The sequence below is a fragment of the Phyllobates terribilis genome, unplaced genomic scaffold (genome assembly GCF_046119375.1).
Source record: "Phyllobates terribilis strain yellow unplaced genomic scaffold, ASM4611937v1 Scaffold_2__4_contigs__length_985480577, whole genome shotgun sequence".
NCBI lineage: Eukaryota > Metazoa > Chordata > Amphibia > Anura > Dendrobatidae > Phyllobates > Phyllobates terribilis.
Window position 1 is genome coordinate 163,502,864 of NW_027362762.1, and position 27,311 is coordinate 163,530,174.

Consider the following 27,311-nt stretch of genomic DNA (forward strand, 5'->3'; position numbering starts at 1 on the left):
CCGGTGCGCGGCAATGTCTGCTAGTGACTCGCCCCCTGGGCCTAGTGTGGACGTGTGTGGGATACCCAGAACCAGGTCTCTGGGGGGTGGTAGTCTCCGTGGCGGTGACCCGGTCCCGTGGCTCAGGGTGGTCAGGCCAATGGCGGTATTTTGTGGGGGTTTAGGTTAATTGTCCGACTACGCCACCCGTGGATTGCGGTCAGTGCGAACCGCCGCTGCAAGGGTAGACCGCTGGGGCTGATGGTGTATGCAGCCAAGGTAGTGTGACTCCCCACGGGAAGAGTGCAGCCCCAGGGCAGTGTAGTTGATGGTGGGAGTGATGGTGCGAGCGTCCCAGCACTAGTAGTGCTGGCGCGACGATGAAGCACAGAGACGTGGGGTTGCAGTTCAAGCTCTTTACTCACAGTTCTTTATATCCTTAGTCATTCCGCCGACAATGACTGCCCAAGCCGTGCTGCGTCCACCAGGCAGGGGGCTCGGTCAACCCCCAAGTAATTCCGGAGTGTGGCACAGGACTCCCTTCTATTCCTTGCTCTGGCCGTGCCCCACCAGTGACACTACTTTTGTCCGGCTGCCTCGAGTCTTCTCTTGGGAGGCTGGATGTCCACTTCCCTGACCCTATGTGGTGTGCCTTTCTAGTAGGTGTAGTGAGGGGTCGCACCAAGATGTGATCACGACCGCCGGTCCTTGGCTGAGGATTAGTCGCCTCCACCAACTTGGGATCCGGTACCCTGTTCTGCCAACCCGTCACCCGCAATCTCCTGGGCCTTTGGGGTTCCTTCTGCCCTCGTGTCTCTGGGCCTCTCTGGGTGCTCTGTTCCTTTCTTCCTTTCCTTTCTGTTCCTTTCTGTATCTGTCCTCTCTGCTGGTTCTGGCCTCCACTCCAGGCCTGCCTCGTGGAGCTGGGCCCAGACTGAGCCACAGCTCCCTGTCAGCCCTCTCTGGCTGTACTCCTTCTTCTCCTCACTCCTCTGACTGAACAGACCTTGAACTAAGATGGTGCCCACCTTATATACCTCCCTCTAGTGTATGAGCCCAGGTGACTTGCAACCAATGGGCTCCTACCTATGCCCAGAGACCGTCCCCTCCTGCTCCTACATCACTGGGTTTTCCTCCCCCCTCCCCACTCCAGCCAGGGACAGATTCTGTCGTGCCTGCATTACTGTCTAATGGGAGCACCGTTGAGCTGTCCCCCGGAAATGGGGTGTGTGTGATGCATGCAGCTAAACGAGCCCTGGTCCACATACCATCCTTACCCGGGAGTGGAATATCACACCTCTAGCAGAGGTGCAATACCCCTGTAGCGGCCGAACCCTCGGGGCGCTACATTCCCCCCTGGTAAACCACAGCACGTCCTCGGGCTGGAAAAGAGCAAAGACAATTTAAAACATACAAAATTTTAGAATGCAGTCGCATATAAGTCAATAACTATTAACCCATCCCTTTATGGGAGGCACTTTTCTCTTTCAATGTTACTGGTATACTTTTCTCTTTTAACACGTATTACAATACTTTCTTCACACACATAAAATACTATAAAACTCTTTCAGCAGCATATCAAACTTTTCAGTATAAAACATCTTTAAGTAAACAAATTCTTGGGTACTGGCCGCGGTGCAACTTGCAACCAGGTGTTCACTCTTCTTAAAGGTGCAACAGTCCAGTAAATTTGTCTTGAGGTAGATGTTGCAGTCTTTTTATAAAACCAGTAGGGGGCGCTTTAGGAAGCGCAACTATTTACAGGATGGCCGCTCTCAGTCCTCGGCCAGTTGGGGAAGGGGGTGGCTGTTCTCAGTCCCCGGCCAGATTAGGGATATAGGGGGCAACTTTTTTAACCGGTAACAGTCCGACAACAGTTCTTATACCCTGACGGGTAACTATTTACACAGATGCTTTGCTACTCACTAGTATCGATGTCCTCCATACGCTCCTTCTTCCTCCTCATACTGTTCTTCAGACCCGTCCGGGTCCTCTTGGCTTTCCTCATAGCCATAGTGCTGCAGCTCCTCCTCTGTAAGCCGATGGACATGGAGGGCGTACGGTCCTTTTGCGCCCTCGTGTCGGGTAAAGGTGACCACATCACCTGGGTAAAGGTCACGTCCACGGTGTCCCTCGGGTAGATGGCTTTCAACGTCTCTGCGGGTCACAAAGACGTCGCCTGCCGTTTCCGGACCCCTGATGAAGCCCCAGCCATTCTCCATGTGAAACTTGATTACGGTCCCGATGATTCGGGGACCGCGGGCGGCCCGGGGATCTTGACGGGCTTTGCGCTTTTGCTCAGCACTTCGGGCCTGGAGCCGCTCCTCTCTGACGCGCCTCTCTCGCCGTTCCCGCTCGAAGGTCACCAGCTGCTGCTGGCAAGCCTCTAGACGACGGACCGCGTCCGCCCAGGTCTCCTGAGTGAACCCCATTAAGTTCTCACCAGCAGGGTCCCACTCAAATTGGGCGTCTTCTAGTGGGAGCGGGGTGACCTCTACGGGCTCCGGAGCCGGTATCAGAGGCTCGCGCGGGGGCTGGGTTTTCCAGGGCTGACCGCTGGTCAGTTCAGCCGGCCACTCCAGCGGCAGTCCATCCGGACCAGTATGATGGGCAAACAGGTCCGCGCCCAGCGGTGGTATAGTGGAGGGACCCGGTTTGGAAGCAGCGCCCGGGGGTACTCGGCCCTGCGGCCAGGCCGGGGGTCTTTTTGTTAGATCCGGTGGCGGCCCAGTCGGGGAGGGGGGCGCTGGTTGGGTAACGGCGCCCGGGTTAACTAGGCCTTGCGACCAGGCCGATGATGCTTCATTCTTTACGGCGCCCGGGGTCAAGGGGCGTGGCGCCGAGCAGGGCGTGGCCGCGGTGCTCGCCGCTTGAGGCCTAGCTGGGAGCAGTGGCGGCGCGGCAACAGGTGCGGTGAGTGGGGCTTCGGGTTCCGCGACGGGAGGCTGGGGCAGGCTTGCAGCTGCTGGGCCTGGGGTGGTTACGTCCCCTGTACTTGCCTCAGTCCTCGCGGCTCCCTCCGCGACGTCGTCTCCGGCCCTCACTCCTCCTGCGCCGTCCTCAGATGCAGACAGACTCCGGGGTGCGGGTGAGGCCTGTCGCTGTTGGATTCCAGCCTGCCGGGCCAGTTCCTCCCTCCACTCGACAAGCGCACCCCGCTGCGCCCAGACCATCCTCCGCTCCAGGTCCTCCAGTGCAGCTTGCTCACGCTCCGGGTCCCTAGGGATCTGCGCTAGGATCTCTGCCAGGCTGCAGGGTGGTTCAGCCTGTAGCAGGCTCCGGGCCAACAGGTTGGTGTGGCTGAATGCGTCCATTCCCGGGTGTGGTCTCTCTAGACTGATCCAGACCGCACCCTGCCCCACAGTTTTCTTTCCTGTCCGCCCCCATTGGGGGTGGTCCTGGGGCCATCTGCCGACAATCACCTTCAGGGGCAGCCCCCCCACGTTGATGGACATCTCTACAGCTGTACTCATGGCTGTTGGGGGCGGGCTCCTTCTTTGGCGCCATTCTGGGACCTGGCCCACGATGGGAGGTGGCTTCCTGCTGTCTTTTGGCGCGCACATAATGGCGTCCGCTCTGCCGGGGCGGGAAAAAAAGGCAGAAGATGGCGGGAAACTTTTGAAGATAGCGGGAAACGGCTCCGGATGGCGGGAAACGGGTCCGGATGGCGGGGACCTTCACCACGGCAGGTATGACAGTCTTTTGAAGGCGCGCAGTACCCGATGGTTGCGGGCTCGAAATCCTGCCGACTACCCCAAAGCTGACTCGCCCCCTGGGCCTAGTGTGGACGTGTGTGGGATACCCGGAACCAGGTCTCTTGGGGGTGGTAGTCTCTGTGGCGGTGACCCGGTCCCGTGACTCAGGGTGGTCAGGCCAATGGCGGTATTTTGTGGGGGTTTAGGTTAATTGTCCGACTACGCCACCCGTGGATTGCGGTCAGTGCGAACCGCCGCTGCAAGGGCAGACCGCTGGGGCTGATGGTGTATGCAGCCAAGGTAGTGTGACTCCCCACGGGAAGAGTGCAGCCCCAGGGCAGTGTAGTTGATGGTGGGAGTGATGGTGCGAGCGTCCCAGCACTAGTAGTGCTGGCGCGACGATGAAGCACAGAGACGTGGGGTTGCAGTTCAAACTCTTTACTCACAGTTCTTTATATCCTTAGTCATTCCGCCGGCAATGACTGCCCAAGCCGTGGTGCGTCCACCAGGCAGGGGGCTCGGTCAACCCCCAAGTAATTCCGGAGTGTGGCACAGGACTCCCTTCTGTTCCTTGCTCTGGCCGTGCCCCACCAGTGACACTACTTTTGTCCGGCTGCCTCGAGTCTTCTCTTGGGAGGCTGGATGTCCACTTCCCTGACCCTATGTGGTGTGCCTTTCTATTAGGTGTAGTGAGGGGTCGCACCAAGATGTGATCACGACCGCCGGTCCTTGGCTGAGGATTAGTCGCCTCCACCAACTTGGGATCCGGTACCCTGTTCTGCCAACCCGTCACCCGCAATCTCCTGGGCCTTTGGGGTTCCTTCTGCCCTCGTGTCTCTGGGCCTCTCTGGGTGTTCTGTTCCTTTCTTCCTTTCCTTTCTGTTCCTTTCTGTATCTGTCCTCTCTGCTGGTTCTGGCCTCCACTCCAGGCCTGCCTCGTGGAGCTGGGCCCAGACTGAGCCACAGCTCCCTGTCAGCCCTCTCTGGCTGAACTCCTTCTTCTCCTCACTCCTCTGACTGAACAGACCTTGAACTAAGATGGTGCCCACCTTATATACCTCTCTCTAGTGTATGAGCCCAGGTGACTTGCAACCAATGGGCACCTACCTATGCCCAGAGACCGTCCCCTCTTGCTCCTACATCACTGGGTTTTCCTCCCCCCTCCCCCCTCCAGCCAGGGACAGATTCTGTCGTGCCTGCATTACTGTCTAATGGTAGCACCGTTGAGCTGTCCCCCGGAAATGGGGTGTGTGTGATGCATGCAGCTAAACGAGCCCTGGTCCACACACCATCCTTACCCAGGAGTGGAATATCACACCTCTGGCAGAGGTGCAATACCCCTGTAGCGGCCGAACCCTCGGGGCACTACACTAGCATGATGTCATGCAGTGCGCCCTACACTGCTTCTGACCACCAGAGAGGAGCTGGACAAAGGGAGCCGACCAGGGGGATGGTGAGTGGTGTTTGTGTGTGTGTGTCACAGTGCGTGTCAGTGTGTGCAGATATCACTGTGTGATGTCTGTTTATATGTATTTTTGTGTTTGAAATGTGTTTATGCGTGTATGTATTTGTCTTTGTATATGTCTGTATTTGTCTGTGTGTGTGTGCAGCCTCCTGCTGTATCTGGGGGGGCGCCGTGCGGCCTCCTGCTCTATCTGTGGGGGGGGGGTGCGCGGTGCGGCCTCCGGCTGTATCTGGGGGGGTGGGCGCCGTGCGGCCCCCGGCTGTGTCTGGGGGGGTGGGCGCCGTGCGGCCTCCGGCTGTATCTGGGGGGGGGGGTGGGCGCCGTGCGGCCTCCGGCTGTATCTGGGGGGGGTGGGCGCCGTGCGGCCTCCGGCTGTATCTGGGGGGGGGCGCCGTGCGGCCTCTGGCTGTATCTGGGGGGGGTGCCATGTGGCCTCCGGCTGTATCTGGGGGGGCGCCGTGCGGCCTCTGGCTGTATCTGGGGGGGGGCACCGTGTGGCCTCTGCCTGTATCTGAGGGGGGTGGGCGCCATATGGCGTCCGGGTGTATCTGGGGGGGGGCTGCCGTGCGGCCTCCAGCTGTTTCTGGGGGGGTAGGCGCATTGCGGCCTCCAGCTGTATCTGGGGAGAGGGTGGCGCCGTGCGGCCTCCGGCTGTATCTGGGGGGGAGGGGCGCCGTGGGGCCTCCGGCTGTGTATAGGAGGATTATGTGGAAGCTCATATTATACAGTATGAGACCCTACATACATAGGGGGATGTCAGAATACTTAATTGTGCTCAATATTAAGTCATGCAATTAATTATAAAAAATAATTATTTATATATTAATATTGTGCAGAATTAATTTCACATGAACTATCACATGATTTATCAAAGGGGGATCATGTGACAAGTTACGTGATACATCAGGGGTGTGTGTGTGTAGGGGGGGGCCCACGCCTTCTAAACTGCCCGGGGCCCTTGCTAGTCTTAATCCACCTCTGGATTGCCCCCTAAACCTAATAACTGCTTGGGCCACCCTTAGCAGCAACAACTGCAATCAAGCGTTTGCGATAACTGGCAATGAGTCTTTTACAACGCTCTGAAGGAATTTTGGCCCACTCATGTTTGCAAAATTATTGCAATTCAGCCACACTGGAGGGTTTCCAAGCATGACCCGCCTTTTTAAGGTCATACCACTGCATCTCAATCGGATTAAGGTCAGGACTTTGACTAGGCCACTCCAAGCATTTTAAAATGTTCCATAATTGTGACCCTAAGACCTTACGAGTTAGAGGAATCGATAAAATCAATCCCTCAATACGTGGTGGAAATATCAGTCAGAATTTGGCACACAGAGAAGCCAACTGGATATGAACTCTCAATACTATACATCCCCACGGCCTTAATGAAAATATCAGCTAAGCCCCTTTTCTCTGACCAATTTTAGCCATCCAGCTAGGATTTTTCCTTTTTACTGCCATTTTATTATTATTATATAATTTTTTTTATATGTTTTATATATGTATATGAATTTTGTATTTATGTGTATATATAATTATATATTTTAATCATTGTAGTGTCACCATATGTGTGTGTTGTTTTTAGTCATTTTTTCACGTATATTAATGCACTCTCTTTCTTAACCTCTCATTTAGTGTTTTTCATCCATGACGTATGTAACATGACTCAAGCTAGCCTGTATTGCGGACCATACCATAAGATGTCTCTTCTTTCAAGATCCAAGATTTTCCTTAAGGATGTCCTAATTTGTCTTCTTTTATGGACTTTTATTTTATTTTTTATTATTTATTTTTTATTTTATTTTATTCATCCAATATTTTCTGTATTTATATGGACCGATTAGTTGGTCTATTGATATTATTTTTATGTTTATATGAATATACTGGCCAGCACGTTGGCTCAGTGGTTAGCACTGCAGCTTGCAGCACTGGGGTCCTGGACCCCTACCTTTGCGTCCCTCCCTTGCCACGTCATATGACCGCGGCATCGGTGGTCACGTGAGGTGGGTGTGTGGGGACATGCAGCAACATCCTGTGTAATCATACGTCGAGACATACCCAATACCACTCTCATTGGCCGGACCCTCCTTTTTAAACACTCCTTTCTGTGGATGACGTCATCCCCTGATGAAGGCAGACACCGAAACGCGCGTCGGGGTGGAAGCATTGTGGAGGCAATCCCTCTTGACTAGAGATGAGCGTTGTTCTACTCGAACTGTTCGCCAATCTCAAATTCGAGCTGTTTTGGGCGGTGTTCGAGCCGTTCGGCGAACACGAACAATTTGAGAAAAATTCGGCTGTTCGAGGTTATGTTCGATAACTGTTCGTGCACCAAAATCATAACTGGATTTTTTCTCAGTAATGATGAAAATTAATGTTAATACGCAGTTTGAGTGTACAGCGGGGTGGGGGGAGGGGCAGGGGATGGATCTCTGCGGGAACAATGAAGATCTCCATTTTTTTTTCTCTTTCCCGCATTTGCAGTGGGGAGGTGCAATCTGTCAGCCTATCAGCAGCGCACACACGGAGCGAAGTGCTTTTTTTCACACAAGCAAGGACATGTGTCATTGGCAGTGTATGTCACATGTCCTTGCCCTATAAGACCAAGCCATTTTCCCCGTCGCCACCATTTTCTCACTGCTGCAGCTGCGTGTTAGACGGCACCGCTGTTGCTGTGTGCGCTATACCTTGTTAATTTCAAGCCAATTTTCGCACAAATATACAGATAGCTTGGGAGTAGGGAATAGTTGTGATTGCAGTCCTTTTAAGGACTAGGTTACAGCATTTCCTACGACTTTTATCAGGGAGGTCTGTGCTCTTAAATAGATAGGTTGTGGGAGTAAAGACTAATTGTAATTGGAGTCCTTTTCAGGACTAGGTTACATCAGTTCCTATCAGTTTTTGCCAGGCAGGTCTGTGCCAGTGCTGTGCAAGTTTTTTTCACAGCATTTGGCTGAATCTAGCAAAGCTAATAATTTTTGGCCTATTGCAGAGTGTGTTAGTCAGTGGAGTAGCCTATCTGTGTTGCAAGATATACCACCTGTGTATAGAATACCAATTTTTTTACTGCACCTAGTGAAGTAAAATCTTTTGGGCATAGCATCATTCTATTAGTCCATCTATACTGACCTCCATCAGGTTGCAAATTAAAACTAATTTTTATCTGCATCTACAGTACCTCTGAAAAAATATTTGGGCTTCTACCTGTGTGTGGGACTTGTTGTATTAGTCCATCTATACTGACCTCCATCAGGTTGCAAACTGAATATATTTTTTTCCTGCATCTACCTCTGAAAAAATATTGGGCTTCTAGCTGTGTGTGGGTCTTGTTCTATTAATCCATCTATACTGACCTCCATCAGGTTGCAAACTGAATATAATTTTTTTCTGCATCTAGCTCTGAAAAAATATTTGGCCTTCTAGTAGTGTGTCGGACTTTCTCTATTAGTCCATCTATACTGACCTCCATCAGGTTGCAAACTGAATATAATTTTTTTCTGCATCTAGCTCTGAAAAAATATTTGGCCTTCTAGTAGTGTGTCGGACTTTCTCTATTAGTCCATCTATACTGACCTCCATCAGGTTGCAAATTAAAACTAATTTTTATCTGCATCTACAGTACCTCTGAAAAAATATTTGGGCTTCTAGCTGTGTGTGGGACTTGTTGTATTAGTCCATCTATACTGACCTCCATCAGGTTGCAAACTGAATATATTTTTTTCTGCATCTACCTCTGAAAAAATATTGGGCTTCTAGCTGTGTGTGGGACTTGTTGTATTAGTCCATCTATACTGACCTCCATCAGGTTGCAAACTGAATATATTTTTTTCTGCATCTACCTCTGAAAAAATATTGGGCTTCTAGCTGTGTGTGGGTCTTGTTCTATTAATCCATCTATACTGACCTCCATCATGTTGCAAACTGAATATAATTTTTTTCTGCATCTAGCTCTGAAAAAATATTTGGCCTTCTAGTAGTGTGTCGGACTTTCTCTATTAGTCCATCTATACTGACCTCCATCAGGTTGCAAATTAAAACTAATTTTTATCTGCATCTACAGTACCTCTGAAAAAATATTTGGGCTTCTAGCTGTGTGTGGGACTTGTTGTATTAGTCCATCTATACTGACCTCCATCAGGTTGCAAACTGAATATATTTTTTTCTGCATCTACCTCTGAAAAAATATTGGGCTTCTAGCTGTGTGTGGGACTTGTTGTATTAGTCCATCTATACTGACCTCCATCAGGTTGCAAACTGAATATATTTTTTTCTGCATCTACCTCTGAAAAAATATTGGGCTTCTAGCTGTGTGTGGGTCTTGTTCTATTAATCCATCTATACTGACCTGCATCAGGTTGCAAACTGAATATAATTTTTTTCTGCATCTAGCTCTGAAAAAATATTTGGCCTTCTAGTAGTGTGTCGGACTTTCTCTATTACTCCATCTATACTGACCTCCATCAGGTTGCAAATTAAAACTAATTTTTATCTGCATCTACAGTACCTCTGAAAAAATATTTGGGCTTCTAGCTGTGTGTGGGACTTGTTGTATTAGTCCATCTATACTGACCTCCATCAGGTTGCAAACTGAATATATTTTTTTCTGCATCTACCTCTGAAAAAATATTGGGCTTCTAGCTGTGTGTGGGACTTGTTGTATTAGTCCATCTATACTGACCTCCATCAGGTTGCAAACTGAATATATTTTTTTCTGCATCTACCTCTGAAAAAATATTGGGCTTCTAGCTGTGTGTGGGTCTTGTTCTATTAATCCATCTATACTGACCTCCATCAGGTTGCAAACTGAATATAATTTTTTTCTGCATCTAGCTCTGAAAAAATATTTGGCCTTCTAGTAGTGTGTCGGACTTTCTCTATTACTCCATCTATACTGACCTCCATCAGGTTGCAAATTAAAACTAATTTTTATCTGCATCTACAGTACCTCTGAAAAAATATTTGGGCTTCTAGCTGTGTGTGGGACTTGTTGTATTAGTCCATCTATACTGACCTCCATCAGGTTGCAAACTGAATATATTTTTTTCTGCATCTACCTCTGAAAAAATATTGGGCTTCTAGCTGTGTGTGGGTCTTGTTCTATTAATCCATCTATACTGACCTCCATCAGGTTGCAAACTGAATATAATTTTTTTCTGCATCTAGCTCTGAAAAAATATTTGGCCTTCTAGTAGTGTGTCGGACTTTCTCTATTAGTCCATCTATACTGACCTCCATCAGGTTGCAAACTGAATATATTTTTTTCTGCATCTACCTCTGAAAAAATATTTGGCCTTCTAGTAGTGTGTCGGACTTTCTCTATTAGTCCATCTATACTGACCTCCATCAGGTTGCAAATTAAAACTAATTTTTATCTGCATCTACAGTACCTCTGAAAAAATATTTGGGCTTCTAGCTGTGTGTGGGACTTGTTGTATTAGTCCATCTATACTGACCTCCATCAGGTTGCAAACTGAATATATTTTTTTCCTGCATCTACCTCTGAAAAAAATATTGGGCTTCTAGCTGTGTGTGGGTCTTGTTCTATTAATCCATCTATACTGACCTCCATCAGGTTGCAAATTCAAAATAATTTTTTTCTGCATCTAACCCAGCCAATAGTTTTGGCCTAATACCACAGTTTGGCCACTCAGCTCTGCTCGGTTACCATCCATTGTTTTTTTGTGCAAACAACTCCAGAGTTGTGAATTAGTTAACCACCAAAATGAGTGGAAAAAGGCCTGCTGCTGGTGGAAAGGGGAATAGGCGTGTTGGGAAGGGGAAAAAAGGTTGTGTCCGTGGGGTAGGTGTTAAAGCAACAGTAACATCTGCAGAAGAAAGACCATCTTCCAGCCAAACTAAAATGTCTACTTCTTTTAGCGGACAATGTGATAAGATCCCTTTCTTACGGCCATGCCAATCACTACAAATTCCAGATGAGGCACAAAAACAGCAGGTGCTTCAACGGATATCAAGTGCTCCTTTAAGTGGGCTCTCCTCCACATCAACTTCAACATCACAAATACTCCAGTCCTCAAAGGTGTCACCCAAATCGCACTTGCTTCCTCACAGCTCCCAAATCTCCAGCTGCCCGTCTGAGTATGAGGTAGAACAGATGGTTGAGTCTGCAGAGCTGTTTACTCATACTATAGCCTGGGAATCAGAGGTCGACTCCAGCGCTTCTGTGAATCCAGACGAGGAAATGATCTGCACTGATGCCCAGAATCTTTATGAGTCGGATCCAGGACCAGACGCAGAAGGTTCTGACCATAATGTAGACCCTCATTCCCAAACTGTAACTCCTGTTGGTGGAGACAATGAGGAAGACGATGATAAGACTCAAATACCTGATTGGAGCGACAACTTTAGTTTTTTGTCAGGGCAGGAACAGGTTGGCTCTGAGGACGACGGGTGTGATAACGCACAGGGTGATGATGATGAGGTCGGAGATCCCACTTACTGTCAACCCACAGTCAGCCAAGAGATGAGGTCAGCAGAGGAGGTGGAGGAAGATGCTAGTGACGACGAGGTCAGGTTGCGCCTTCCTGGACAGAGACGTAGTACTGGAAGCACGTCAACAACTGCATCCTCAAACACAACTCTGCTTCTCACCACAAGTCGTGGTGGCTCTTCAGGTCGCATGGGTGCTAAGCCTTGCATAGCCTGGGCATTTTTTCAGATCGATAAAGATGACCCAACTCGTGTTATCTGTAACATTTGTCAGCAAAAGCTAAGTAGAGGCCAAAAAATACATAGTTTGAGTACTTCATGCATGAACCGGCACATGGACATGAAGCATAAGTTGCAGTGGGAAGCTCAGTGTGCTACAATGCGGCCTAGCCGGCCGGGCCAACCACCGTCTGCCATATCTTGTGCATCCGCGGCCTCTTCATCCTCTGTGACTGGGGGGACAGCAGTCACACCTGTTTTGGGGCGCAGACCTGCCACCTCTTTACCCGCAACAGCCAGCGTGATTGGCAGGTCATCATTTTCTTTGGAGGTGGTAACACCAGCTGGTGTTGAGCGCTGTCCGACATCGATAGCACCACCTTTGGATCAAGGCAACCTAACATGTCCGCCTGCATCTTCCTCACAGACCGGCAGTTTGCCGGGGACACCCTTATCAACCCCGTCTAAGCACAATAGCCAGCCCTCGGTCCCTCAGATGTGGACAAGTAAAAGACCATTTCCTCCTAGCCATGAGAAAGCTAAGAGGTTGAATTTCACCATCTGCAAGCTCTTGGCTACAGAAATGCTGCCTTTCCGCCTGGTGGACACAGAGGATTTTCGAGACCTTATGTCCGTCGTAGTGCCCCAGTACCAGATGCCCAGTCGGCACTACTTCTCAAAGAAAGGTGTGCCTGCGCTCCACCAGCATGTCGCACATAACATCACCGCTTCTTTGAGAAACTCTGTGTGTGACAGGGTGCATTTCACCACAGACACTTGGACGAGTAGGCATGGACAGGGGCGTTACATGTCGCTGACTGGGCACTGGGTAACTATGGTGACAGCAGGACAATGGGCTGCTGTCCAAGTCTTGCCGTCCCCACGAGTTGTGCGTCAATCCTCTTTATGTCAAAGTTCCTCCACTGCTTCTGCCTCCTCAACCTCCTCTCGGTCTTCCACCTGCACCCAAAGCCTGTCTGGTCATGCCACAAGCTTTCTAACTGCGCAGAAGGGATCCTGCACACCTCCTTACTATGCTGGCAGTAGGGCTCAACGTCATCAGGCGGTTTTTACATTGAAATGTCTGGGAAATGTGAGTCACACAGCTGAGGAGTTGTGGTCAGCTCTGGAGAACCAATTTCATGAATGGTTGTCTCCACTGGACCTGAAACCAGGGAAGGCCGTGTGCGACAATGCTGCAAACCTGGGTGCGGCCCTTCGCCGGGGCAATGTCACACACGTGCCTTGTATGGCTCATGTGTTGAACCTGGTTGTCCAGCAATTTTTAGCCCACTATCCCAGACTAGATGGCCTTCTGCAGAGGGCACGGTCGCTGTGTGCTCACTTCCGCCGTTCGCATCCCGCAGCTCAGCGACTTACATCTCTACAGAAGTCGTTGGGCCTGCCACTTCACCGGCTAAAATGCGATGTGCCTACCCGGTGGAATTCAACTCTGCACATGTTGCAGCGACTGTGGCAGCACCGACAAGCCCTGGTGCAATACGTTCTGACGTATAGCCTGGGCCAACGAGATTCAGAGGTGGGGCAAATCACGCTGGAGGAGTGGTCTCAGATCAGGGACCTATGCACCCTTCTGCACAGTTTTGAAATGGCGACGAAGATGTTTAGTGCTGACGATGCCATTATCAGCATGACTATTCCGGTGATTTACATGCTGGAGCACATGTTAAACAGAATTCGGAGTCAGGTGGTGGCACAAGAGGAGGTGGAGGAAGTAGAGGAGGAGGAGTTGTATGCGGAAGGGCTAACATCTGCAAGGTCCAGTCGGTCGGCAGCACCAAGGCGGCAGGCATGTGAGGGTGGGGGAGATGGTTTTACCAGGGCGCATGGTAGCAGCCAAACTAGTGAGGAAGGTGCAGTAGCCCAGGAAGAAGTGGAGGACGAACTGATGGAAGACTCATCAGATGAGGGAGACCTTGATCACATTTCTGTTGTGCGAGGTTGGGGGGAGAGGACAGAGGAAGGAAGCATGATTGTTACCTCGCCACCAACACAACAGGGACTTGGTGCTCCTGGATGCGCAACACACATGAGTGCCTTCTTGCTGCACTACCTGCAACATGACCCTCGAATTGTGAGAATTAGAAATAATCCTGACTACTGGGTTGCCACACTGTTAGATCCCCGGTACAAAAGTAAATTTGCAGAAATTATTCCTGCCATAGAAAGGGATGCACGCATGCAGGAGTATCAGCAGAGACTGTTGCAGAATCTTACATGTGCTTTTCCACAAAATACCAGTGGTGCACGTAGTGAATCTCACAGTTCCAACTTGCCAACCGTGGGACCGTCAAGTGTTCAGCACTCAAACCGTAACAGAACCACAGTATCTGCTGGTAACATCAATTTTGCGGAATCATTTCACCACTTTTTTAGCCCATCCTTTGCAAGGCCACAGGAGACAAGAAGTCTGACACATAGTCAACGCCTAGAGACGATGGTACAGGAGTATCTCCAAGTAAACATTGAAGCCACGACTGTGTCACTGGACCCTTGCTCTTTTTGGGCTTCCAATCTGGATAAATGGCCGGAGCTAGCCACTTACGCCTTGGAGATCTTGTCATGCCCCGCAGCCAGCGTTCTGTCTGAACGTGTGTTCAGCGCTGCTGGTGGTGTGCTGACAGATAAGCGCACGCGGCTCTCCACTGATAATGTAGACAGACTCACGTTCATAAAGATGAACAAATCATGGATCCGAAACGACTTTTCTACCCCTGTGTCATCCTGGGGAGAGTAAAAGCTTGATGATTGGTTAAAATCACCCTACCAACCGTTTTAAGCTTTCAAATTACTAATCATGTTTATCTGTATCTTGACTGGAAAATAATTTGGGCTTTGTAGCAGTGTGCAGCACTGATCCTATTAGGCCATCTATAATAAGCTTCACCAGATTTAAAATTAAAAATAATTTTTAGCTGCATCTAGCCCGGAAAATAATTTTGGGGCTCCGAGATGCGCAAGGCACATAAGTGCCTTCTTGCTGCACTACCTGCAGCATGACCCTCATATTGTCAGAATTCGAAGAAATCATGACTACTGGGTTGCCACACTCTTAGATCCCCCAAACTTTTCGATCAACCTTTTCATTTTAATAAAGACCAAAAAAATGGTCATTTTTGAAATTATAAGCATTAGCGGGTTGTTAGAAACTGAAATCAAACAGTTTTCAACTCAAAACTTTATTCTAGTTGATGTTACATTTTCACATAGGACCCCTTGTTCGAAAGGAGCTTCTGAACTCTCTCGTCCATTGAATTTGTCAGGTTTTGGATGGTTTCTGCTTCAATTGTTTTGCATGAGGACAGAATACCCTCCCAGAGCTGTTGCTTAGATGTGAACTGCCTCCCGCCATCATAGACACTCCTTTTAATGATGCTCCAAAGGTTCTGAATGGGGTAGAGGTCAGGGGAGCATGGGGGTCACACCATAAGTTTGTCCCTTTTTATGCCCATATCAGCCAGAGATACAGATGTTTTATGTGCAGCATGAGATGGTGCATTATCATGCAGAAAAATGATCTTGCTGTGAAATACACGGTTCTTCTTCTTGAACCATGGCAGGAAGTGCTGTTTGAGAAAATCCACATACATTATGGAGTTCATCTTTAGCGCCTTCAGGGATCCTAAAGGGGCCGACAATCTCTCTCCCCATGATTCCAGCCCAAAACATTACTCCACCTCCTCCTTGTTGGCGCTGTAGCCGTGTTTGCGTGGGGTGTCCATCAACCAGCCATCCTCCACTCCATCCATCTGGACCATCGAGTGCTGCACGGCACTCATCCGTGAACAAAACAGTTTTGAAATCAGTCTTCATGTAATGTTTGGCCCACTGGAGCCGTTTCTGCTTCTGTGAAGTGGATAGAGGAGGTCGACAGGATGGCGCATGCACAGCTGCAAACCTCTGAAGGACCCTGCATCTTGTTGTTCGGGGGACGTTGGAGGCACAAGCAGCTTCAAAAACTTGTCTGCTGCTATGACAAGGCTTTTTTGCCGCTGCTCTTTCAACCTGATGTAATTGCCTGTAGGAAAGAGTCCTCAATTTGCCCTTATCAGCACGCACACGTGTGTACTGTGAATCAGCTACATACTTCTTGATTGCCAAGACACTTCATCCTGATCATCGCACAATGTTGATTGTAGTCATGCCTTGACCTAAACACTCCACAATTTGTTGCTTCTCAGCAGCCGACACATCCTTTTTCTTTCCCATTTTGGCAGAAAATGTAGGCTGCTTAATAATGTGAGAGAGCCTTCTTAAGTAGTCTTGCCTTTCATTGGACACACCTGCCAAACTAATTAGCACAGGTGTCTGCAATTGCTTACAGTGATATAAAGAGCCCTGACACACATCACCATCAATGAGTTTAACTGACAAACAAACAAATTCTTCCCTTATCACTCCTAAACACTTTTTGCATAATAATTTGGAACACAGTGTACATGTGCTTTTCCACAAAACACCAGTGGTTCACGTAGTGAATCTTACAGTTCTAACTTGCCAACCGTGGTCTGTATGGAGTTGTTCAATAAAGGGCCCAAAATTAAGATAACATAGATGGGAGAGGTCTCTATGAATAGGAATTCCTAAGTATTTGATACCCTGTGAGGGCCAGGCAAAGGGAAAGTTGGACTGGATGGAATCCTATATGGATTTGGGGAGGGAGACATCGAGGGCCTCAGACTTCGCTGCATTGATTTTAAAATTTTACCATGTAACAAAGTGATCTATTTCAGCCATAACAGCATGGATGGATATATGTGATTGAGTGATATATACTAGGACATCATCAGCAAATAGAGAGCACTTGTACTCGGTGCCTCCCACCTCAATCCACCTAATATTGGGGTTATGGCGAATTGATGAGAGCAGGTGCTCCGTCACTAGGATGTATAAGAGAGGGGACAGAGGACATCACTGCCTTGTCCCATTGGTGATTGTGAAAGGTGATGAAAATGTTCTGACGCACCCCCTGGGCCTTGGGACACCCGGAGCCGGACCCTTTTTGGTGGATGCTGGTGGTTGTAGTCTTCGTGGCGGCGACCCGGTTCCGTGGCTCAGGGCGGTCAAACCAGTGGCGGAACTATTTATGTGGTTTTGATGTTTAAATGTCCGACTACGCCACCCGTGGATTGCGGTCAGAGTGAACCGCCGCTACAGGGCAGACCGCTGAGGCTGGTGTTGTGGGTGCAGCAGAGCGTAGCATAACTCCCCACGGGAGGAGTATAGCCTCAGGGCAGTGTATGCGGAGGATGGGGGTGATGGTGCAGGGCAGCAGCAGTAACGACACGGAGTCAGTGATGCAGTTCAGGGCCTTTACTCACAGTTCTTATTATCCAGACCACGTCTGCAGGTAACGGCTGCCCACGTCGTACTGTGCTCACCAGGTGAGGGGCTCAGACAACTCCCAGATAACTTTGGAGCACTTCACAGGACCCCCTTTGTGTGTCCTTTGTCTGGCCTTTCTTACCAACACTTCTGTCCGGCTGCCTCGGGCCTCCTCTTGGTAAACTTGGCGCCAGTTTCCCTGACCCTATGTGGTGCCTTCCTAGCGGGTGTAGCGAGGGGCTGCGCCACATAAAATGTCAGAGCCTCCGGTTTCTAGCTGAGGGTCGTTTCCTGCCTCCACTAGTTCGGGGACCGGTCTCCCCCTTTGGCCTGACCCCTCCACGCAGGTGGATTCGGGCGTGCGGTGGCGACTCACCCGTCCGCACCCCTGGGATCCCTTCATTCCTCGTTCCTGGAGCCTTCTCCGCTCCTCTTCCTTCCTTCTCCCTCTTCCAGGCCTGGGCCTCTGTTACTAGGCCCGCCTCCGGAGCAGAGCTCATGCAGAGCCCCTGCTCCCTGCCACTTCTGCTCAGACTTCTCTGCACTGAACTAAGATGGTGCCCACCTTTTATACTCCCTTCTCAATGCACCCAGGAACTGCTTCCTCCCTGCTCCTGCACTACAGGGTTCCCCTTCCTCAGTGTTCCCTCCCCCCACTCCAGCCAGGGACAGGGACTGTCGTGCCCATCTCAGGGGCATATTGGTCGCCCTGCCCCACGGCAATGTGGTGTAATGCATGCAGGTGTCGGGTCCTGATCCACACTCCATCCTTACCTGAGAGTGACATATCACACCTCTGGGTGAGGTGCAATACGTCTGTAGCAACCGAGCCCTCAGGGTGCTACAGTTCCATTTATCTTCAGCCTAGGTGACGTATTGCGATACAGGGCCGTGATTTTGGCTATAAAAGGGTCCCCTAGACCCCTACCCCAAGCTTTTTAAGAGAATCATATATGGCGTGCCAGGAGACTCTATGGAATGCTTTCTCAGCATCCAACGAGAGTATCTAATTACAAATTTTTAACTGCATCTAGCCCAGGAAATACTTTGTGCCTAGTAGCAGTGTCTGCTAGTCAGCGGATTATCCCGGCTGTTAAGCAAGCTGCACCACCTGTAGTTTAGACACTTAATTTTTTCAAAGGAAATGCTTCGGGACCATGGGATACTTAGTGAAGAGCATCAGGAGGCACCCCAAGGCATAGGGGCTGGGACTGGCAGTAGGATGCCTTGCGGTGGACAGCCGAGCTCGATCCTTATAAAAGCTTTTTAACTGCAGCAGCTTTAGTGGACGCTACTGGAGCTGGAATTACCGCGGCTGCTGGCATGAGACTTGCCCTCCAATAGATCCTTGTAAATGGATTTAAAGTGTATTCATTCAAATTAGAGAGACAATTTAAATTAAAAAGCTTAGAGCTGCCTCCACCACCGGGGGGCTCGCTCGACCCACCAGCGGACAGGCACCAGTATTGGGAGAGGGGGGCTGGCCGTCAGGGTTCACCGCGGCTCTGGCACAAACCCGGCGACACGGAGGTGGCACGGGCAGGAGCGGACTGGCCGTGTCGGCTTCTCACTTTTTGGATTTTAGAAGGGCATGACATGCCTATATCTGTGTCTCCCCCTCCTTTTACTCCTCCACCTCTTTTATTTTCGCATGACTATATGTACTTGTCACTTTTCCATGTGTTAGTTATGTCTTCTGAGCAGTTTGTCAGCTTTTGGACACCTTTGAAGGTGTTTTCTATGTGTTTCTATGTGTTTTTGTTTGCCTGCCATTGGTTTTAATGGTGTTCGAAGGTGTTCGACGAACAGTTCGACGAACAGTTCGGCGAACACACGGGTGTTCGACGAACCGAACCGAACTCGAACACTACGGGGGTGGCTCAACACTACTCTTGACCCCCTATACTGTACATCCAAGTATATTATGCCACAACACACTGTACACTGAATATATTCTATGATAGTTCCATGTGAATCCGTACTAGTGCCCAGATAGATTTAGTGGCTATTTCTCCCTATATATCCTGTATAGGGATCCAATTACAATCACTGTTACCTATATGGGACATTTACCGATTATAGCCTGCATATCCTATTTAGGGATTCAGTCATTAGCACTTTATTTACTTCACTCTTTTGGGGTGCGTCTTTATATTTATTCATTCACTTGTAAATTATAATTTTTATTGTTGATATATATTTACTATTCTTATGCACTTTCTTCTAGATGTGACATGCAGAAGTAGTGCTGTTGCTTTAAAAGTATCCAGCAACTATTAGAAGTAACATGAGACAGGAAGTGTTGTGCTCCAGAAGCATCCAGCAAGCAACTAGAGGGGTTAACACAACACAGGAGAAGGGGAGTGTTTTAGAAGAGCCCCAGAGGGATTGTGGAGAAGTTGTTTACTGTCTGGTTGGAGCCCAAGAGAAAGGTGGTGTGTGTGTTCTGCATCTGTCAGAAGTGCCCCTACAAGTGAAAAGGATTAAAGTCAGGAATGAAGCTAAGCACAGATCAGGTAGAGTTCCTGGACTAGCAGTGCAGAGTATTGTCAAGCAGAAAGATAAGGACTGTAAGAAATGGTGTCACAGGGATTATCTCCCTCAGCAACCCCCCCCCCTCCTCCATCTCACTGTACTGTAAAGAATGCTGTGTTCATTAATGTGCCTTTGCATTAGAAATGTGCTGTCCTGTACTACTGGGAAGACTGTGAACTGCTGTGCTGCTAAGGAAACTGTACTGTTTGTCACTGGAGCCTGTTGCTCTTAAGACAACTTGCACTGGCTGTGCGGCTTCTTATTAAATGCTACTGTTCTACCGTTTATGAGGACTCTTGTCAAGTGTGTCTCGTCAGCAAGTGAAACAACCTACGTGTCTGTGCCTTTGTGTGCCTGAGAGAAGCTGCAGCACATGGTCTATGGTCGCCCTGAGTAACGGTTCCCCCAGGATTCCAAAGAATTCATGTAACCTGTCTTGCCCCTATCTGAACCTAGTGGCGTGCTTATAACATAGACTCCAACATGATTTTTATTTTTTGAGACTATAATGTGACATATATACACATATATACTGTATCTGTGTATCTTTTTGAGTCCTTATGATGTAGTGCTTATTGCATATATGTATATCCTCGTATAGTGATTTTTTCCATAATTGCCACCTGGAATTGTGTCCTTTTTCTTTTTGTTTTTCTCCCACCTCGGTATATGTTAAAACTTGACCTAATAAAATTAAGATTTTGTACACTTACCTTGGATTCCTGATCTCGGCGTTTCTTCGTCCTTCATGTTCATTGAAAATCCTTCAGTTTTTGTGACAAATCTGGCCAGAAAAAACGTGACAAAAATACTTGACCTCGAGAAATGTTCTAGAAAAATAGTTAGCTTACAATAGGTTATATATCTTATAATACATATGGCGCTTTCAAATGAAATGGAACAAGGAACTCCAAGCAAAAATTAATACTTTGCTGCAGTTCTAATTTATTTGTAATTCATTTAATTTGTTAAATATTAATAATAAACAATTCAATTTATTTTGCACAAATATATAATGTATGTATACTATGTAACCACTAGGGGTCTCACTAGATTGCAATACTTTGCTAAAATGAAGCGTTCTTCCTTGAAAATCCTGCTTCACGAACAGCGTGGTGTATAGGTATGTCCACCAGGGTTGCTAACCATCCAGAAATTCCAGAACAGTTCATAAAAATAGGGCGCTCTTTGCCCTGTCCGTGAAAAAAAAATATAAGGCTTCTGCAATTTTTTTAAAGCTGGAGAAACTTATACAGATTGTTATGCCACAACACAGTACATAAGCACAAAGTGATGTCACTGCACTGTACACAACCACACACGGCACTGTTACAACACTATAAGCACACAGTGATGTCACAGGACAGTACAGCATAAAATACATAAAAAGTGGGAAGTAAACTAGAACAGAAACTACACAAGCCAGTTATAACATGATATATCCACCATATAGAGCAAGTGCTCAAAATCACAAAAATCGCTGAACCATAATTATGTTGATTAAATATATCAAATTATAAGAACTGAGAAATGTATCAAAATCAAATCACATAAAGTGCCATTAGCTATAGTGCAAATCAGCTACCATTTAAATAAAGTGAAAATTAATAGCGCAAAGAAAATAAGCACCACCTTGAGGCCACAAATACTGCAAGTGCAGAAAAAAATCACATAAATTGCATATGGGCAACTGTGCACACAAGCTACAATTATAAGGAGCAATTGATAGTGCAAGTAATGCAAGCACCTTCTCAAGGCCACAGATATTGTCTCCCCTACCCTACCTGCAAACCCCATGCTGCATATCTGACTGTCTTTCCAAACTGTATCTGTCTCCCGATATGTTCCCTGTATCCATTATCTGCTGTGTATCCACTGATCCCTGCTAATTTCATTCTATCTGTCCTTGGTGTGTTCGGTCTAATCTGCATGTTCATCACCTCAATCCTTTGATCCCAATACACACTGGTCCCTATCTGTCTGTTTCCTGAATTCATTTAGCCTCTGTGTCCTAATTACTCCCCCCTCTCCACCCATGCTTTTGTGAGCAGTGTCCTTGCGACTCCTCCCCTCCTGCACACCTGACCCACCTAATGTGCTGGCCAGAGCTCCATAAATCAAGCGAGCCAAGTCTGGCACAGACGGGTCTGGCTTTTAAAGGGTTGCTTTTTAAGGGGCTAAAAATGAAATATGCCAGAAATGACCAGAAGGTATGGATAACTATCTACCATTATTAATTAGATTCTCTTTCTCATTCTCCCTTACAATTTCATCATGCTTACATATGCCCTTACTGTTTTTGCCCCACTAATCCTGACTCTCCTTCGCTATCCCCAAACCTCAGCACCCTCTAAACAAATCATCATCTCTCCTTCCCTCCTACCTCCCCACCTAATCTCATCTGCAGACCTGCTCTTCAACCTCAGATCAATCCTACCAAAACATAAAACAAGCCGGACACTCTCCTTCTCCCACCTGCTCTCCCTCTCTCTGCTTCTCCTTACTGGTGGCGACATATCTCCCAATCCTGGACCCCCACAGCTTGCACCTTCCACCAATTGCCCCACCTATCGCATCAAACCAACTCCAAACTACAGTAACCTCTCTTACGCAAAACCTGTCCCCCTGACGCCCACCCCCTGCTTCCTCTCTCTGGAGCACTCTGGAATGCACGCTCTTTCTGCAACAAGCTCCATTTTGTCCACAACCTCTTTACCTCTCATCATCTCTCCTTCCTGGGCATCACAGAGACATGGCTGACACCCTCTGACACTGCCTCCACTGCTATGCTGTGTTAGGGCAGCCTCTACTTCACCCATACTCCTCGCCATGGTAACAGACATGGTGGACGAGTGGGTCTTCTCCTCTCTAACAACTGCACCTTTAGCCCTACTCCTCCTCTTCCCTCCCTTATTCTCCCTTCTTTTGAAGTCTACTCTGTCCGCATTTACTCTCCCTCCAACCTCCAAATGGCATATACTGACCTCTGGGCCCGATCACTGCCTTTATTGACCAATTCTTCTCCTGGCTTCTTTACTTTCTCTCTGCTGACATTCCCACAATCATCATGGGCGATTTCAACATCCCCACTGACACTCGCCAGTCAGCAGCATCCAAACTCTTGTCGCTTACTTCATCCTTTGGACTTACTCAGTGGTCCTCCTCACCACCCACACAGACGGACACACACTAGACCTTATCTTCACCCCACTCTGCTCCCTATCTAACCTCACAACCTCCCCCCTACCCCTACCCCCTACCCCTATCTGACAACCATCTATTCACATTCTCATCCCTGTCCTCCTCACCTGTCACCCATGTCTGGCAACTAGCACACCCCCGCAGAAACCTTTCACATCTAGACACTCACACACTCTCTGACTTTGTTCTACCACTGACATCCATATCCTCACTCCATGACACAGACAGCGCCACCGCTTTCTACAATGCCACTCTCGTATCAGCCATTGACTCGGTCGCCCCTCTTGTGCATGGCAGAGCGCGACGAGTCAACAGGCAACCCTGGCACAACAACCTCACTAAACAGCTTCAACAAGCGTCCAGGGTTGCGGAGCGGCGTTGGAGGAAAACACATACTCAAGATGACTTCACTGCATTCAAACAAGCAACACTCACATTCAAATCAGCACTCACCTCTGCTAAACAGGCCTACTTCACAACCCTCATATACTCTCTATCCTACAACCCCAAACACCTATTCAACACTTTTAACTCTCTCCTCCGCCCTCCACTGCCCCCTCCGATCTCCGTCATCTCTGCTGAGGAGTTTGCCACATACTTCAAAAACAAGATTGACCAAACACGGCAAGTCTTTAATGTCCGACCACCACAACCCCTTTGTTTTCCACACCATTTCCCTACCCCCATAACCTCCCTTCCCAACATCAGGGAAAGAGACCTTACTCGTCTCCTCCCCAAATCACACCTCACCACATTTGCACTCGACCCCATCCCATCCCACCTCCTCCCCAACCTCACCCCCAAACTCATCCCATCCCTAACCCATCTCTTCAACCTAGCATTATCTTCTGGTACTTTCCCCGCTACCTTCAAACATGCCACAATCACGCCCATCCTCAAAAAGCCATCCCTCGACCCAACCGCCTTGTCCAGCTATCGCCCCATATCGCTGCTCCCATTTGCCTCCAAACTCCTTGAGCAACACGTTCACGCTGAACTTTCCTCCTACTTTTTATCTAACTCACTCTTCGACAACCGACAATCCGGCTTCCGCCCCCACCATTCCACCAAAACTGCCCTTACCATAATCACCAATGACTTACTTACAGCCAAAGCTAACAGACAATTCTCTGTACTCCTTCTTTTTGACCTGTCCTCTGCTTTCAATACAGTTGACCACTGCTTCCTACTACAGATCCTCTCTTCCTTTGGCATCAAAGACCTTGCCCTATCTTGGATCTCCTCATACCTTTCTAACCGCACATTTAGCGTCTCCCACTCCCACACTACCTCCTCAACCCGCCCCCTCTCTGTTGGAGTCCCTCAAGGCTCTGTCCTAGGACCCCTACTCTTCTCAATCTATACCCTTGGCCTGCGATAGCTTATAAAATCCCATGTCTTCCAGTACCATCTGTACGCTGATGACACCCAGATCTACCTCTCTGGCCCAGATGTCTGTCACCTCTCTGCTGTCCAGAATCCCAGCATGTCTAGCAGCCATATCCTCCTTCATCTCCTCCTGCTACCTCAAGCTCAATGTGGACGAAACTGAACTTATAATCTTTCCCCCATCTCGCATATCTTTCCCACCTGATCTTTCCATCACAATAAATGACATCACTCTTTCCGCTGTACCGACAATCCGCTGCCTCGGAGTAACCCTTGACTCTGCCCTGTCCTTCAAACCCCACATCCAAGCTCTCGCCACCTCTTGTCGCCTCCACCTCAAAAATATTTCCAGAATCCATCTGTGTCACCCTACCTGGATGCCACAAGTGTAATAAAGCTGTGTCTGAGAGCAAGGTGGAGGTTCTCTGGTCAGGGGAACATTAGCATGCAATGCCTCCTGTCTCAGGCCAGTAGGGGGAGCAGGCTGCCCCTATAAAAGCTGGTACTGGGGACAGGGTTAGAGAGAACTGGATTGCCTGTCTCAGCTTTGAGACGTGTCCCAGAGTGGAGCAGGGACAGAAAGTTGATTGCACCTAAGAGGAAGTGTGGCAGTAGGAGAGAGCCACAAGCCAGAGACAAGAGGCGAAGAGAGCCTGTCTTGGCAGAGAAAGACTTAGCTTTACCAGACTTTGGTGTCTGAGGCTGGAAGGATTCCACATCCCCCAGCAGAGAACCAGTCCGCAAGGGACTGTACATTCCTTGGCCTGGGAAGCCTGGAGGCCCTGCCACAACCGAAGGGACCAGTAAAGCCGTACAAGGCTGGGAGCAGAAAGGAACCCACGTCGCAGGCCATACAGGCGAGAATACACGGAAAGCTCGGAAACGTGGGCTGTTACCCTATCAGGAGGAGATAGCCAGAAGGAGCGCAGAAAGCACGGTAGGCCTACACCCTCACCCTGACCAGGGCCAATTTCCCCGTTGCTCTCAGACATCCAGGTCCCCTCCTAGCTGGGACTGTTTATGGGTCAGTTTACCTGTTTCAGTAAAGACCCTGGACTGCAACCTGTTGTCTGTGTGCTCCTTGCTCCTCCAGCACTATCAGCACTGGGACTCTCACTACCATCACTCCCATCATCCACTACACTGCCCTGGGGCCGCACTCTTCCCGTGGGGAGTCACACTACCCTAGCTGCACACCTCATCAGCCCCAGCGGTCTGCATGCAGCGGCGGTTCCTAATAACCGCAATCCACGGGTGGCGTAGACGGACATTATCAATAACACATAACGGACTACCACTGGCCTGACCACCCTGAGCCACGGAACCGGGTTGCCACTACTACTCCCATCGTTTCCCTAATTGCCTGGATCCGAGTGCCCCACGGCCCAGGGGGCGAGACAGCTTTGGCGTAGTCGGCAGGATTTCGTGCCCGCAACCACCGGGTACTGCGTGCCTGAAAAAGACTTTTGTAACTTATCTGTGGCGAAGTTTCCCGCCGTCTGGAGTCGTTTCCCGCCATCCGGAGCCGATTCCCGCCATCAGACGCCATCTTGGACCGTTTCCCGCCGTCTTCCCGCCATCTGCAGCTGTTTCCCGCCATCGGACGCCATCTCCAGGACGCCGCGCGGGAAGAAGAGGGGCGTGGACGTCAAAACCGCGCGAGATCCAAAGCTCCGCCCCACGCACCGACGCTATGCAAGGTCCTGGAAGGGAGAGAGAGCGACGCTGACGTCATCAGGACGCGACGCCAGGTCCTCGTCCATAGCAGCAGCAGTGGAGCCGCGGCCTACAGAAGAGGATCGTCGGAAGGTAGGCCACGCTTAACGAGGGGGGAGGAAGATGTCGGACACAGAGGCGCCCACTACCACCAACGCAGCTGCAGCAGCAGTGATGCCCTTTTCCCTGCCCTACATCCCTGGAGCGGCCTGGCTGCCCAAATACTCAGGGGAGCCCCATGCCCTAACTGACTTCAAGGAAAGGCTATACAGTTTGTTCCACGTTTACCCCCTGACAGAGGAACAGAAGGTCAGCATATTAACAGGGCAGTTAACTGGCGCAGCCCAGAGGGAGGTAAAATCATGGCCCACTGAGGAGAAAAGAACTGTGAAGGGTATTCTGGCCCGGCTGCGGGGTACCTTTGATACACGTACCTCCGCTGAAATTAAAATGAGGTTCTATGGATGTAAGCAGCGGGCACAGGACAGCATCAGAGACTATGCCCTAAATCTGCAGGAAGCCTTGAGGGCTATTCAACAAACTGACCCTGGCAGTGTGCAGGAAACCGATAAGCTGCTAACAGAACAATTCATAGAGGGTCTGCTGTCCAGCGCCCACAGGGCCCAGCTGCGCCTCATGTTCTTCCAGAACCCCGACCTGACCTTTGCCCAATTTAAGGACAGGGCCATAAGGGTGCTCCGTGAATCTGCAACCAGTGGCGCTATAAACCCCCGGCGCCCTGCTATCACCTACCACCAGGAGGTGGCGCCCTCCTCTATGGACTCCGTGGAGGCTGATGCACAGGCCCTGAACCAAGCCCCGTCGAAAGGCCTGCACCACCAAGTCCAGGAGCTGACCAGGAGCGTCGCGGCGTTGACCAGGACCGTCCAGGCGTTGCAAGTGGACCCGTCAAGACCCATCAAGCTGGCTTCAAGTCCGGAGGATGTCCCGTGGCGTCGACAGAGGAGGATCCCGTCGTTCCGAGGGAGGCCCACAGACCGCTACGCAGAGGATGGACAGCCCATTTGCCGTCGATGCAACCAGCCCGGACACATTTCCAGGTACTGTAATTTAAACGGGTCCAACCTGGGGCAGAGGCCCGACCCCCAGGCATAAGATCACCAGGCCCTTATAATTGGCGTGATAAGTACGTTGGGGGGCGCCCGGTTTTACCCGTGGTGCTGGACGGTATCCCCATGAGCGCCTTGCTGGATACTGGGTCGCAAGTAACCACAATCCCTTATGTACTTTTTAAGCAGTATTGGACTGATGCTGATATCACACGGTATCCAGACAGTAACTTGAGCATCATCGCCAGT

At 49.5% G+C, this 27,311-nt stretch overlaps 1 long non-coding RNA gene across 1 annotated transcript in view; it reads right to left on the reverse strand.

The window, feature by feature from the left end:
• LOC141250703 (uncharacterized) overlaps positions 1 to 27,311 on the reverse strand; it is a 177,542-nt gene that overhangs the window by 78,320 nt on the left and 71,911 nt on the right. Inside the window, exon 2 of the long non-coding RNA XR_012312827.1 lies at positions 20,400 to 20,470. This is a non-coding gene — a long non-coding RNA (uncharacterized lncRNA). The remainder of the gene's footprint in view (positions 1 to 20,399; positions 20,471 to 27,311) is intronic.